Here is an 11102-nt window from a genome sequence, read left to right on the forward strand (position 1 = left end):
TTTTGTTGTTGTGTTTGCTTTTTGTATTTTTTTTCCACGCTTTTGGTTTGTGTTTCTTTAAATATTAACTCGCAAAAATAAGAATCCTCTGTTTAGAGTCAAAAAGTTGAAACAAAAAATGTTAAATCCACTTAGAGACCATTGTTTCACTATCCCCAGTTAGGACTGTGTGAAATGTGTGTGTATTGGGGGTGTTAATGCGCACAGAAGATATTGTAAAGAATGGCTTCTGAGCTGTGGATGCAGCAGGATTTAAAGGACAATGCAGGGCGCAGTGCTGCTCCTTCCTATCACCTGCTTACTTGAGTCCGGTTGACATTAAATCTTTAGATCTGACACCAGAACGATACACTATTCTGACTGAGATGTTCATTTGACTTTTGTGCGTATAGTGCGTGCACAAGACTAACCTTTTTTCTCTATGTGATCACCGATGCTGTAATTATGCTATCACCAGTTTTGCCAGTTCTTCCATTTTAATATTATATGCTACAGAGCTGGCTGCCTAATTATTAAAGCTCATTACATTTTTTTTCTGATCCCAGCTTTGCAATCAAAAGTATGACAGAATGGATTCATCCAAAAACAATTAATTTTTCGGATGAACCCCAAAAAACGGGCCCCGTCTGATTAATTATAATTCCCTCCTAAAAATTCATGCCCACGATTGTTCCCAAATAAGTAAAGAAAGGGCTTTTTATATTGTTGATTAAATAAATCTTTCGATTGAATGCACAAATAAGAATGCCGCAGGAGAATCCATAATAATGTTGATCATTGCTTTCCTTTAATCGCTGAATTTCAGCGTGTTCGGATGCCTCAGGCAGTGAGGTAGTCTTTGATAAAGGTAACCCCGCCTGCCTCAGGGTGCCTATGATAAATGTACAGACTGACAAGACCGATTTCCTCCCTCTATGATTAAAAGGCTATATATAATATTCAGGTAGAGCCGGGTCCAGTTTATTTATGGGGGCTAAGCCGTGGCCCGGGGAGACTTGGCTCGAGGGCAGAAATCATTCTGGAGCCCGATTTTTTTCCTTTTTTTTCTTAAAAAAAAGAAGAAGAAAAAAAAAAGAAAAGAAAACAGAAACAGAAATCCTTCCACCTTCCCCCCGCCCCGGGCACAAAGTCTTTATTCGTCTCCTTTTCTCTAATGATTAAACATGTCATGGCGAGATTATAGCGAGGCGCCCATGCCCCGAGGAGATGCCTTCATTTGTTAAACCACCAGTTTATTTGTAACGGTGAATTTCATGCCACGCTTTCCCATTCGCCTTAATCTTTTTCTATGTAAGACAAATTGCTAAAAGGGGGTTTATTATTTTTTAATCACTTCCCATTTCAACATCGCTCTGACACCGGCAGGGAGGAGGGAGAATAGTTAGAAATCTCCAAGGCTTCTTCACATAAATCCAAAGTGACAATTTGTAAAGCCTCGAACAATATTATTGTCAAATAAACAATTAAACAAATAAATAAACAAAAATAAAATAAATAAATAAGTAAATCATCCTCTCCACGAAAACTTGATCTGGCCCGCTGTAGATGGCACAAGTACAGACAACTTGTCCTCCTTGTTAAGCAGCTAGTGTGCGAGAGCAGTAATAACGTTAACAGCTGTTGACATCTGTAGAGCTCTAGCGGTCTCTACCGGCAAAATTAAGAAACAACAGGGGGTGCTTACAATTAGGCAACTTATGATTGCCAGTATCGGTGCTCATAGGTGCACAGAAAAGAAACATTTGATCATACGAGGACCAAACGCAGGATTTCTGACAGGTAAAGCACAGAGATGTTATCTTCGAGCACAGAATTTGGCTCGGCTTTGGTGTAACTTTGTGAGCGCATCATTTGTGGAAGCTTTTTTAAAAAAAAAATTTAATAAATTTTTTTGCATCATTGGGGTCAATGTGTGCGCCTTTTGTTGACTCTTGGACAAGAACATCTGTCGTATTAAAATATTTTCTTTAATTTTACTCTTAGTCATCTCCAGATGACACCTCAATTCTCCCGATTGAGCAATTGAGTGTGAAGGTGAAGGCCTCTTTCTCTAAGTGTCACGCAATGATAATGCTGAAAAGAGCACAGTCTGCCCAAGTGAACGCGTAATGATCACCAGCTACTGTAGGCTGAAAACACACAGGCCTGGCTGCATCATTCTTGTATTTAAAACACATTAAGATCAGCGTTTTATTAATTTAAAGACCAAAGTGCGCGCTCACGTGCATGAATCAGCAGTAACAGAAAATAAGCAGCGTCTATTAAGCTGTAACAAGAGAAAATACTGTATAAACTGCCTGGAGCATCCAGTGCGCTTACCTAGACTGGAGGGGGGCTGAATGTGTTGCCAGCGTTAAGACAGCGCGCAGAGTTAATGAAATATCTTCAAATGGGAGTCAGGAGTGCGTGCAGAGATAAGCCTGATGTGGTTTATATACCCAGAAAGCAAGTGCTCCTCTTCTCATATTGTCCAAGAGCGTTTGCATAGCTGGCCAAGTGGCTCTGCTCTTGCTGACTCGCTAACATTGCATGATGTTTGTTTTCCCCTTGCTATGACGTGAGACAAAATATTGGCCATATGTTCATCGGCAATAAATTGGTCTTGAGCGCAAACACAACTCCCCTTGGAGGGCGCTTTTAAGCTACACAACTAGTTTTCCCTCTTTGAAATGCTTTGGGGACACAAAACTATCTGTTGGTGAATAACAATATTACAACAGCCGGTTTAAGAGATAATTGTATGCCTATGGAAGCGTTGCTAGTTGATCCTTATACCTTGACCTATTATCCCTCACACAGTGCGCTCTAATAAATCGCTTGGTAACCAAGAAGCAGCACAGTCCAGAGAGCAGATGTGGCATGTTATCCACACCACGGTTGCGTTTACATTAGATACCCTGATACAATGATTGATAACCAAGGTCACAGTAATTCACAATGATTCGAGACCCGGGCAGCTCCCAGGAGGCGCACTACGAGCATAATGTTTGCAACATAGAGCCACGCGTGTCGACACTGAAAACGGGCGCAACGGTGAGAACAGAGAAAATGTCACACGTACCATGTTCAGGAGAATAGCAGCATAGTACAACCCAGCAGATAATAATAATAAACATAATGATAATAACAGAATCTTTTGATGGCATTAACAATTAGAAAACCAACAAATGTTTTTTTTAACTGTTTGTTATAATTGTGGAAACTTTTACGACTTTTAGTTTTTGAATAAAATCACAAGTCAGAGTTTGACAACATGAGTCAAAATAAAAGCTTAAAAGTTTCAAATATAGCACAAAGTAAAAAAAAAACCCAAAACAGTTTGGTCCCCAAAATGTTAAATTATTCACTTAAATTCAGAATCTGCTCTTAGAAAAAATAAAATGCAATCAAATGTCTGTTATCTTTAGCATATCTTTGCACCTGTTGCACGTACACACCGGCAGCATTTTTGTGTAAACAAAGCTTTGTCTCCTGCATGAAAGGTTGCAAGAGTATTAGGCTGGTGTAAAGATGATAACAGGGAATCCCGGCAATTGTCGAGGAAGAAAGCAATACAAGGCAAATACCAGTCGTGCTATTATGACACCTCAGGGGTGGATGACTTAAATCAAGACAATGATTTTATTGTGGGCAGTCTGGAATCTATGCATGATAATAATGGTGTTGCCTAGTAGTGCAGGAGCGACCATCAATCAATAGCGAATACATTACTGATGGGTTTTGTGCAGGGCCACTTTGCTGATGAAAGACTGAGATTATCCTGCCTGTCATCACCGTGTTCAAGAGTATCACTAAGAAGCTGAGAATACAAATAAATAAATTGGCCTCATACCTTGATGAAATTCCACATTAAGGCAAAGTAGTTGGTTAGAGTTGGAATATATTCATGAGGTTCAGACGAATGAGAAAAAGCTTTCCACTCAGCTGCTCTGTGAATACCCTTGTGCTGTTTGAGTTTTGCCACAAGTGCTCTGGGTGCTAAATACAAGACCTCCTGAAAAAGGATGGGTAAGATAGGCCCCGGCGGTCAAGCTATTATCAATCCCTGGCCTAAAGCTTGATGACTAAGATACTTCAGATGTAGTTAATGGCAGCGTAAGGACACTGATGGCACAAGCATTCTGAAATCAATCAGTTCAAGTTTTAATGTATCGACCACTCGAGCGAAAAAGAGGGAGAGCTTCTCGACACACGAATGCCAGAGAGACTAGGTTGATTTCATGGAAGATACACTTTGAAAAAAGTTTAATTAAAGCTGAGGGCTCACTTGGATGGCTGGAACTCATACATGATGATAGCCAGTCCTATCAATTTGAAAGGCTTAGAACATTTTCTTCACAAACACATGCACTTGGAGAGGTTTAGCATTAGATCGCCAAGTCCTCAGTGTTAAGGCGAATGAATAGGAGTTTAGCCCCTTTAAGAGATGTGAAGCAAAGTAGAGGGATGAGTTGTTTTCCAACAAAGTGCCCAGTTCTACACACTGATGAATATTACCGTTCCTTAAATGACAACAGTGCATTGTGAATTTGAGGAGCTGTGGAGTGCAGGGCGTTCAGTCTTAACGTTTTTGCCCTGCTGTGTTACCTACTGGAGAGGAAGAGAAGCCATGGAACAAATAGTGTGAAAGTGGTGAGCTGTGTCAAAGTGTTAACTGAGTGAAAAAGCTCCTTTAGAGCACTCATGAAATGTCTGGTATTTCCATCAAAATATCAGATTTATGGGTTGTATGGAAGGGTTTTGTGGGCCTTACTTGACATGAATAACTTTAAGCTTGAATACCTCCATTTCAGTGCTAAGCCTCTAGTGCAAGGCCAGTGCTTGGCCTTGGAGAGCCATATAGCTGTTTGTAAACCCTGCTGCTGAGGCTAAGGGCCAATAATACAATACTTACCTGACACATTATTTAAGCATTTTAGCCCTTGTGGCATGTGAGTACAACACAAAAGTCCCAGTCTAGGTCAGTTGCCTGAAAAGGTGTAAGCTTCAAATAATAATCAAGAACGGAGGCAATCAAAATTATTTTCGCTCGAGCACATATCGGCTCAGTCAGGTATCACGAGGAAAGACGACAAATGTTTATGATAGCCGCTGAAGTGAAAGTGAGGACGTAAATAAAGAAAGTGGTTGTGAACCTGCACATACTTTCAGCAAATTGTAAAGTAAGTGTTGTGCAGATATGTGGCCGTATGGCTGTTGAAGACAAAAGCAGCCTAAGTACCTCATGGTTGTGATAGACAAGAAAGGCACCTGACCAGGTATGTTTCAACACTGCTTCTATCATCCAAGGTAAAAGCAGAGCAACAACTCACAGGTAGGACCACCTTAACAATAAAGCATTTTCTCTTTGGTGAACCAAATCATCCGGTAAATCAAACCTAAACCTGAAGGGTAGCGCTGCAAAGTGTTAACCCACAACGGTGCATTGATTCCACAGTGTATTCATCAAGAGAGAACTTAATACATGCAGAAAGCAGTAGTAACTCTGCTTTAGTCTTACAAGACTTCCTTTATTTTTTGAAACAATAAACGCAGCATGAGCCAAGGACAGATCATTGGAGCTGGGTGCACTCGTCCTTGCCTTCACTCCTGCTGAACAGAACAGGTCTGGAGCAAAGATTCAAAAGCAGTGCAAGGATATTGACTGTTAGCTTCAACAGTAGGTCCACGGTGGGGAAGGTAGAATATAACTCATATCTGAATAGTACAGCATGGACAAAGCATGATGAATTAGAGGAGGGATGTCTCAAGGCCACTTCTTTTACAAATGTATCTTGCTGAAAAATATATGCTCATGTAAAATCCTTCTAACAAACATCCTTCTGAAAAGTTTACCCTTCAGGTAGATGAAACCATGGACAGATTAACGTGGTAAAACTTTGAAATTCCACTGAATACAATAGAATACTGACTAGTAGTGAATGTAGTGAAATATCACAATGTTGCACAAAGGAAATGACAAGCAGCCATCAAAGGAAAGGGAGAAAAACATACATTAAAGTAATGGCTTATTGGAACATACATTTTAAATGTTTTATGAGGAATCTAGTAAGGTCAAGTATTGCAATTTTTTTTAAATCCTTTTTAAAGCAGTAGCTCTGCTTTTTTATTATTCAAAGTTGTATATTGCCTAAAAACCAGATGGATGGTTGTAAAGTGTGTGCTGTTGTCCTTCCAGCAACAAGGAGCCGGGCAGAGATCGAAGCAAAAGATCCCCAGTTTGATCCCAGGAATAGAAATCCAGTGTAAAAATGTGGAGCTGAACGCCTGTGAGTAAGGCAGCAGCTGAAAGTAGCACAGAATTACACTGTAAACTAATAATAATAATGATAATAATAATGTCCCCTCTATTTTTTGCCTTTAATTGAATATTTATGAATATAATTCATCCAAAGCTGTACATACATTTTATCACCAGCAAGGATCAAAAAGTAAACTGCATGGTAAATGACAATGGTTCACATGCATTACTGTCCACATATGGATGAAAATGGATGTTCAGAGTATGCTGAGCAAAGTTTATATCACATACTAACTGAATATGCAGAATGCAGCTAGATCAATTAAAACAATCCTCATTACTATAATACTGCAATACTACATCCATAAATGTTTGGTCAACTTGACAGAGCTGCGTTACATGCTGAAGTGTATCCAACTTTATGTGTGTGACAGTCAACGGAGCCTTAAACAGCAACATCATGAGCTTGTGATGTGTCTATAACTTGAGGGGACGACACTGAAAACAACTACTAGAACTTTTTTGGAGCCCAAGAGGAATTTAAGAACTTATATATAAAGTGCAAAGATGATATAACAACCCTTAAAAACAGAAATTTACTTTTTATCCAAACTTATATTAATATTTACACAACCACAAACATAAGCTGAGTCTCTCCAAAACTGCATCCAGGTCACTTTGAACATTTGAACATTTAACTCAATGCGAGCTCAAATAGTGCCTGATGATAATCCATTTCTATAAAATAAGCTGTCATTCACACTCAGTTTACTGCAGATTATATTTCTTTGTGGCACTTTAAAATGTTTTTAACTACTTTAAAGGGTTTCTCAACCAGTTTGGCCCATAAATGCAAAAGGTTAAGGTTTCAATATTGTATCAAAGATTCTACAGCTTTTGGAGGTCTGAGGTTACATTTTCAGTGTCCATTTTTCCACCAAGAGAAAAAAAAATTCTGTTTACTGAAATCTTACTTAAACAGACAATCGCACAAATAATGACCCAAAGCTAATGCCTTGCCATGAGTAGGTGTGCTCACGGTTGCATGTAGAGCAGTGTGCATGCGGATATATCTTAATGGCTGTGAGAGTTTCTTCTGTGTGTGAGTGCGATTGGATGCGTGTGAGAAACTCTCTATTTGAGCCCATCAGGATATGTAACCTAAACAACACAATGGAGAGTAACAGAAGGGCTTGGGGGCATGAAACACTCACCTTGAACCAGGCTGTTCCTTGCAGACACAAGGATTGCCCATCTGCACATTTCTGAAGCCTTTCGATTAACAATGTGTCCAAAATAAAAGCTGAAAAGGAGAAAACACAATTTAGTATTTTCAATGGCTTTCTGCAGATGGGTTGCCAACATATTTGGATAATTAACGTGTAGATATTTTCTTTATACTGGGCTCACGATGGCAATTAACATGTTTTGTGAAGAGGTGGAAACTTTTTTCGAGGCAGTGAAGATGGAGGGAAATGCATTAGAGGAGGTCATGAAAATGGGCTTCTATTCTTTGTGCTAAAAGGATGCTTTTATAAGGTGATAGCAATTGAGGAATAAAAACCCAAGGGCAAATAAATGATAAAGAACTCATCATTAATTGGCAATCTTTTGGGCTTATATAAATACCACTCCAAATGTTGTACCCACATTTTCATTGACAGTAATGGTAAGTCTCTCTTGAACTAGAAATATGAAAGGCAAAAGGAGCCACAATGCCACCCAAAAAGGACAACTGTGTCTCTCAGCAAGCCAAAGGTTTGCAAATTGCCCACTCTGTGTTCATCATGATACTATACAATTCAACGAGAACAGTAATTGCTTTAAAAGAGATTAAAAGATGCAAACTGTAGTTCTGGAGACCTTCATTCTGAAAACTGGATTAATTTGTTGTTACCAATTTGAATGAATTTGTATTAAAACATAAATAAGTGCATCCTGATTCACAAAGGATAAAATATGGTGGTCTCGCTGGAAAAACAATGCGCTGTAGAGTTTAAAGTGTCAAGGTTTCCTTTTCAGAAACATACTTTGTGACTCGGTTTGGCTTTCCACTAACAGTTTTTCTTTATACTCAGGTTGTGGTAATGTATGTGTGAGCCATGACCTGGGTCTTCACACCCATAACCCCCCCAGTCCCCCCTCTCTCTCTCTCTCGCTGTGTCTCTCTGCTTGCTGTCCCTCTCTGTCGCCACCTAATGGCAGGAGTGTGTGTTAATTCTGAACTCTGAAGCCCAGCTGAGGAAAAGTGTGCACTGCACAACACATCCTCCCTCTCTCAGGTAATTATGTCTTTTATCTGGGAGACACATACAGCTACTTTAACATCGGATATCCAGCCGTCCTAATGGGCCATTATTCAAATAAATGGGGGAAACACTGTGGGGTTGGTGACCCCCTCCGTGCGGCAGGGTCCTCCATCCAGGCACACCTGCTGAGACAAGGTAACGTTTATCACTGACACCTTCGCAGGACAGAAACAAAATGGCAGGCAGGGTCAGCGGTAAGGAGCACACTGGGCCTGTCATATTGCAAACATGTCCATTTGGTACAGCTCTACTCTTGTGGTTGCCAGGCTACTGCCTAATATATGGTGACTGAGTGTGCATCAGGAAAACAGAAGTAAGATGTTGACTTTGAGATAAGTACCTCTTCAAATTAAACAGCACCATCACATTGCATTCAAAATAACATTTCCAAAGGTCAACTTTAAATGGTCCCCATTTGGCAAAAAAAAAAATCCCTGTGTTCTTCAACTCACTAAATCATCAAATTTGCATACCAGTTATGTTAGTTAGTGGCATTTAATTATTTATGTTTTAATTACACCGAATGAAGGGGATAATATCACTGTACGGTAGTTTTGTGGCGCGTGTGCCCCTATCATCGGAGCACTCGGATGTCTCCTTATTAAAGTACACAAAAAGATAATTATGTCCGGCTCTGTCTAAACATTTCCATGGTGCTGCACTAGAGAATCATCGCTGAATTGGACACAGGAGAGGGTTAGACCTCTTATGATTAATGTGCTTGGTCACACACACTCAGGAGTGGTAAAGGCATGTCAATTTCTTCTCTTTCCTGCTCTCCTCCTGAGTTAAGGGTCAGCAAAATTGTTTGGATGGCACTGATTGCTGCTAGGTTTATAATGTGCAGTGAGCTCACCTATGTCCATAGGTGAGCTCACTGCACATTATAAACCTGGATTGCTGGAGTGCTGGAGTCTATATGTAAGGCCAGCTGGCATGCAGCAGAAGAAAACACCCTTTTCTCCTAAACTGCTTTTGTGATGTTCATTAACAAATGCAAGGACATGGATAGATAGCTATGTATGTTGAAGGTTTACAAACATGTACCACACCAATGCAATATAAAATCTAACCATGAAAAAGGTTAACAATGACAAAAAGCTGCAGGTCCAAATTTGCACAACTCATTCCCACCAGCTCTCCCACAAAACACCCATCACCTCGAAATGCCTTGCTGAATAGAACTGCTGATGTCATCGGAGAGATGGTATTGACTGACCAAGGGGCAGCAAAGGCCAATGCAATTAAGAGACAAGAGAACATATAGCTTTAAAGACTGTGTAAATAAAGGGACACTGCAGTAGGTCCAGACAAAGGCCAGTTCAGAGCCCTTTCAGGAGATCCTTGGATTGGGGTCTTCTCCAAGTAGTGAGGGTCTGGGTGGGAGGCCTAAAAGAGGTGGCAAAAAAGGAGAGTGTGGGTGTCCGGAGCGATGAGGACTCAGGGAGTTGCTAAGATGGCTCTGAGAGGTCAAAGAGCTCAGCCGGACTCTGGAACAGTCAGGTGATTGCATCTATGTCTCACGGATGTCCACGTCTCTCATTTTTATGAGCTACGGGCTGGATACAACCAACTACAGTTAGATTAATTCTTTGATTGCTGTATCAAAGATAGGTACACCTTAATCATATGTACGTGTTTCCAAAATTTTACCTAACAAGAGAGAATTTATGCTTTATGAGAGGATTAAGCTAACATTTTGGTAAAAGTCCACATTACACATCTGCACACATTAATCAGTAAACGATCACACCACGTAGAAAAAATCCTAGAAAACTAAAAATTGGAAACTTTGTGCATAGAATGGTTGTGGTACTAAAATGCTCCAGCAAGGTACAATAATATATTTTTGTATGTAAGTCTTAGTCTGCTCAGTTAGTGAAAAATAAACATGCTAAGTAGTGTTTTTACATGAGAACAATATGGCCCGTAGCAATTTACCTTGTTAGACTGCTAATATTCACAGACAAGTTTAACTCTGTTGAGAATGTCACCGCTTTAGAAGGTTTTGGACAGAATTAATAAATTGAAGCCTGCCAGTGCTGCATCTGTCGAAATATTTCATAGAAAACCTGAAAATGTTCACCTTCTGGTAACACTTGGGCAAATCAAAGGGTCACCAAAGTCATCGGGATTTTTTTTTTCATAGGCCATGCAGTCAATGATTATCAAGACTTCATCAAAAAACAAAGTGATTGAATGAGCAGGGAAGTCTGGTGTTACTCCATTCCAAAGCCAAAATGAGTTTCTTCTCTGGACTGGATTTCTAGAGATCTCATCGCATCGAATTTCTCTGAAAATTTGATTTTATTGCAGCAAAGTCTAAACACAACATCCTGGCTAATCGTTAGCGTTACAAGGAAAAAACAAAATTAATCAGATTTGTACAGTATACAGTACGCCAAACCCGATACCATCTTAAATATGACTTCATGTAACAGTCATTTGATGTGTGCAGCCCGTATCATCACCATCCTTTGATGGAGTACAGCAGACTAGACCAGGGTCTGCTGCATCTGTCTCAGGTGTTCAGTGTCAGCACGATCCTGGGA

This window comes from Aulonocara stuartgranti, assembly GCF_965226115.1.
Source record: "Aulonocara stuartgranti genome assembly, chromosome: 19".
Lineage (NCBI taxonomy): Eukaryota > Metazoa > Chordata > Actinopteri > Cichliformes > Cichlidae > Aulonocara > Aulonocara stuartgranti.